Below are 5657 nucleotides of genomic sequence, written 5' to 3'. Positions count from 1 at the left end.
CTTTGTTTTAGATCTTGTATGACCTTCTTTACTTCCTTAATTTTGTGTTCAGTGTTTATTCTCAAATCACTTAGTTGATTGGTTATGATTTCCTTGGACTCCCATTCCTTCTGTTGGATTCCATTCAGCATTCCCTTTGTGTTCTCCCTGACTTCCTTCAGCTCTTTGTTATAATGGCTCCCATGAATGCCTTTAGTGATTTTTGTGTATTCTCATCCTGCTCTCTCAATTCCTGTATTACTCTTTGCTTAGCTTCCTGATGTTCATGCCATTCCTGAAGTTTTCTTTGAGTGTTCTCAGCCTGTTCACGCCATTCCTGCCTTTCTCTTTGATTATTCTCAAGCTGCTCACGCAAATCCTGTATCATTTTTTGAGTAGCTTCCTCACGCTCATGATATTCCTGTATAAACCTTTGGATTGCCCCATCTCTCTCACCCTCATGCTCATACAGAGTCCTTTGTAGGTTTTCAATCTTTTCCTGTATTGACCTTTTATTTGCCTCGTCTCTCTTCTTATCATGCTCATACAGAGTCCTTTGTATGTTTTCAATATTTTCATTTATTATGTTGCTAGCAGTGTTTGTAGAGCTATTTGAGAACTCTCCTCTGGATTATTCATTATCTGTTTTATCCCCTGATTATCATAAGTGGAAGTTGACATACCCGGACTTGATATTTTTGTTGTGTTTTTCCGGCTTACTCTAAACATTTGGGATGAAAATAATACCAGTTTTGTGCTAGAACACTTTCTTAAGGCAAGCATCAACAAAAGTTTGAATTTGCACAGTCAATAGTCTGCAGATACAATCTAGTTCAACAGATACCTCTATTCAACATCAAACAACTATATATTAATGGGCTACAAACCGCAAAGAAGAATTTGGTAAACCAGAAGTTATTAGGTTTAGGGAGAAATGTGTGTAAAAAATAGGAATAGAGTGATGTTGGAAGGCACAGGGAGAGTTAACTTAAGTCCTAATCTCAAAGCAGGAAATAGGTTGGATAGGATTAAAGTAGAGAGAGAGAAAAAAAGAAAGAGTAAAGGAAAAAAAGAGACCAGAAAAAATAGAAAAGTAAAAAATAAATATATTATGCAGATACGAATACAAAGTATTCAAACAAGAACGTGAATATATTGAGAGAAGGAGAGGGATATAAAGGAGATGTAAAACTTAAAAATAAAAATACTTAAAATATTATATAGGTATAAAGAGGTAGTACTGCTATTAAGGAATTTAAGTCTCAGATGTTTTGAATTTAGTAATAAATTTCTGGATTGTGTATACACAATGGGGGATATGGTCTTATAATCAACTACAGGTTTATCTAAGGATGTGTAGAACAACAATTAAGTCGCATAAAGAAGAATGAAAGAGAAGAAAAGGTGAAAAGGATAAGAAAGAAAAAAGATCAGAAGTTCAGTGGAGCTAAAAAAAAAACAAAAATAATTTTTTAAAAAGAAAGAAAAAAAGAAAAACGCACACACACAAATACCCATAAAATACAAATTATAAGAAGAAAAAAATGTAAGTAGACAACATTTCAAAAAATGTAAAAATTAAAAATTAAAAAAAGTTTTAGAAAAGAAAAAAAAATTTTTATAAATAGTACAAAAAAAATAAAAATTTTCTTTGATTTTTTTGGGAGGGGTGGGAAAAATCCTGTTTGGCCCTTGTGTCACTAACCAGCCTCTTGTTGGACCCTCTAGTCTCCTGGTGGTGTTTGGTTTTCCGGTGGTTTGGTTGGTTTCTTGTCAGTTTGAACAGGCAGAAAAATGGTCTGCTTTACCCAGGATTTTGCGATCCTCCTCCCAGGTTAGTTCAATGTGAGGGAGATCTGCTGTGAGTATCACAAAAGAGGGAGATGGCTTTGTTCTCATGTCTGGAGATGCTGTGATGAGGCTAGGTTCTGGGTAGAGTTGAAGCCTTTCAGCAAACAGTAGCTTTTCCCGGGGGCTACTTTGTAAGAAACTCACAGAACCCAGCCTGGAGCCATTCTCAGGGTTTATGTTTACTGAATTTCAATTGATTGCCAGGGCTGCAAAAGGGAGGGGCAGCCTCTGGCTCTGATTACCCAGTGAAGAAAGCTACTCCTGAGGCTGATGCCTGAGCTGGGTGACTTTTCCCTGGGTGGAGCTGAGTCTGGTAGGTCTCTTTAGGTTCTTGTGAGCTGCTAAATGACTCTAAATTTCTTCCAATACTTGAGTTGGAGCTAGCAGTTCCACTGAGGTATCCAAGGTGGAGATCTCTGGAACTGGAGGGTGGGGGGCAGGGTGGCTTTCCCTCCTCTGCTCCCTGAGAAGGAGTGAAGACCGCAGGCTTCTACTGTCATTGAGTCTTGGTTCCTGGTTTGTCTCTGGTCTGTGAAATGCATGATGAAGAAGTCCTCTCCTTGTGGGTTCTTGCTGGTGTTGAGTAGAATCTGCTCCCCCACCATGTCTGGCTCCTTCGTCCTGGACTCTCTGTTTTGCAGGTATGGTGACTGTGGCCGACGCCGCTGCAGCAGTGGCTGCTGGCAACATCTCAGAGCTGTCTCCTTGCCTGGATTTTCCCTCTCTGGCTTAACTCTCTGTCCTGTGATGGCACACTTGGTGTGATTCTCTGGCTTAGGACTGTTCACTGGAACTCTAAAACTGCTTTCTATGCGAGAGCTTGTTTAGCCTCCATCTTCTCCTCTGCCATCTTCCCGGAAATCCTCTTATGTTATTCTTATAGAACTTCTTGGAGATCCATAAATAAAACTATTCAGAACAGGAAAAGATTAGGAAAGAGGTTATAAAGAATACTATTATATTGGTCTTAATGGCAAAGTGTAAAGAATATGTAACAAAACTGTTGGGAGACGTCCGGGAAGATGGAGGAGCAGAAGCTGGAATCTGAACAAGCTCTCGCATAGAAAGCAGTTTTAGAGTTCCAGTGAACAGTCCTAAGCCAAAGAATCACACCAAGTGTGCCATCACAGGACAGAGAGTTACTCAAGAGTGGGGAAGCCAAGGCAAGGAGACACATCTGAGCGCTTGCCAGCAGCCACCGCGGCAGTGGCAGGGCGACCACCGCCGCGGTCATACTTGAGACACAGAGAGTCCGGGATGAAGGAGCCAGAAGCAGCGGACGAGCGAATTCTACTCAACACCAGCAAGAACCGACAAGGAGCAGACATCTTCATCCTGCAGTTTGCAGACCAGAGATGACCCAGGATCCAAGACTCGGCGTGAGTAGAAGCCCGACGTCCTCACTCCTCAGGGAGCAGAGGAGGGAAGGCCACCCCTCTCCCCCCAGCACCGGTGATCTCCATCTTGGATACCGACAAAGCTCAGAGGAGCTGCTAGCTCCAGCTCAGGCCTTGGAATAAAATGAGTCATTTAGCTGGTCACAAGAACTTAATGGCGAAGTGACCTCACAGACTCAGTTCCATCCAGGGAAAAGTCACCCAGCCCAGGCGCCAGCCGTTGGAGTGGTTCTCCTCACTGGGTAACCAGAGCCAGAGGCTGCCCATCCCTCTAGCAGCCTCAACAATCAATTGAAAAACAGAAACCCTGAGAATGGCTCCAGGCTGGGCTCTGTGAGTTTTTTCACAAAATAGCCCCAGGGAAAAGCTACTGTTTGTTGAAAGCCCTCAACTCTACCCAGAACCTAGCCTCATCACTGCATCCCCCCTATTGTGATTCTCAAAGCAGATCACCCTCCCAGTAAACTAACCTGGGAGGGGAACTCAAAATCTTGGGTAAAGCAGAGAATTTTTCTGCCTGTTCGTACAAACTGACTTAAGAAACCAATCAAGCCACAGGTCCTCAAGCTGACCAGAGACTCCAACAAGAGGCTGGTTACAGACAAAACGGAGATACAGTATTCTTCCAACCCCTCCCACCAAAAAAAAATCAAAGTACTTTTTTTTTTCTTCATCTTTTCTTTTTTTTCTATTTCTTTTTTTTTTTTGGTACCTTATATATATAAAAAAATTTTTTTTCCTTTTCTAAAATTTTATTAATCTTTAATTTTTGCCTCTTTTGAAAAAATAATTGTTTTCCAGTAACTTTTTTTTCTCCTCTTATAATTTTTATTTTAGAAATACGTGAATGTGGGTTTTCCTTTCTTTTCTTGTCTTCTTTCTTTTTCTTTCTTTCTTAATTATCTTTTTGTTTTTTGTCTAGCTCTACTGAACTTCTGATCTTTTCTTCTCACTTTCCTATCCTTTCCACCTTTTCCACTCTTTTGTTCTTCTTTATGTGACTTAACTCTTGTCCTGCACATCCTCAGATAAACCCGTACTTAACAAGTAGACACTATCCCCAATTGTGTACACACTTAATCCACAAATTTATTACTGAATTCAAAACCTCTGAGACTTAAATTCCTTAATAGCAGTACTACCTCTTTATACCTATATAATATTTTAAGCATTTTTTTAAGTTTTTCACATCTCCTCTATACCCCTACCCTTCTCTCAATATATTCACATTCCTCTCTACATAGATGGCCTTTTAATCTCTATAATAACATTAATTTTTACGTTTCTATTTTTTTTCAGGTCTCTTTTCATTCCCCTTTCCCTTTCTTCTTTTCCTCTCTCTCTCTACTTGCATCCTACCTAACCTATTTCCTGCATTGTGATTAGGACATAGTTAACTCTCCCTGTGCCTCCCCACACCAATCTATTCCTATTTTTTACCCATATCTTTCCCTAACCCTAACAATTTCTGGTTTTCCAAATTCTTCTCTGTGGTTCGAAGTTCATTAACATATAGTTGTTTGATGTTGAATAGATGTATCTGTTGAACTAGATTGTATCTGTAGACTATTGACTGTACAAATGCAAACTTTGGTTGATGGTTGCCTTAAGATAGTGTTCTAGCACAAAACTGGTGCTATCTTCATCTCAAATGGCCAGAGTAAGCCGGAAAAACACAAGAAAAATGGCAAACTCGGGTATCTCAATTCCCAATCTTGATAATCAGGGGTCAGAACAGATAATGAATAATCCAGAGGAGAATTCCCAAATAGCTCTACAAACACTGCTGTCAAACATGATAAATGAGAAGTTTGACAACTTACAAAGGACTCTGTATGAGCATGACAGGGAGAGAGAGGAGGCATCCCAGAAGTTTATACAGGTATATCATAAGCGTGAGGAAGCTACTCAAAAACTGATACAGGATTTGTGTGCACAACTTGAGAACACTCAAAAAGAAAGGGAGGAATGGCGTGAGCAGGCAGAGAACACTCAAAGAGAACTGCAGGAATCCCACGAACAGGAGGAAAGTGAACTGCAGGAATCCCACAAACGGGAGGAAGCTAATCAAAGAGTAATACAGGAATTGAGAGACCAGGTAGAGAACCCACAAAGATCACTAAAGGCGTTCATGGAATCCATTAACAAAGAGCTGAAGGAAGTCAGGGAGTCCACAAAGGGAATACTGAATGGAACCCAACAGAAGGAATGGGAGTCCAAAGAAACCATAACCAATCAACTAAGTGATTTGAGAACAAACACTGAACACCAAAATAAGGAAGTAAAGAAATTCATACAAGTCCTAAAACAGAACTTCAACAAAGAACTTGAAACCATCAAAGCTGACCAATTACAAGGAAAAGAGATAAAAAACAAAGTAGAGAGTCTTGACAGCAGGTTAGACCATGCAGAACATCGAATCTCAGGGAT

The sequence above is a fragment of the Dipodomys spectabilis genome, unplaced genomic scaffold (assembly GCF_019054845.1).
Source record: "Dipodomys spectabilis isolate Male_0828 unplaced genomic scaffold, ASM1905484v1 ptg000406l, whole genome shotgun sequence".
NCBI lineage: Eukaryota > Metazoa > Chordata > Mammalia > Rodentia > Heteromyidae > Dipodomys > Dipodomys spectabilis.
Note: the sequence above shows the minus strand (reverse complement) of the source record.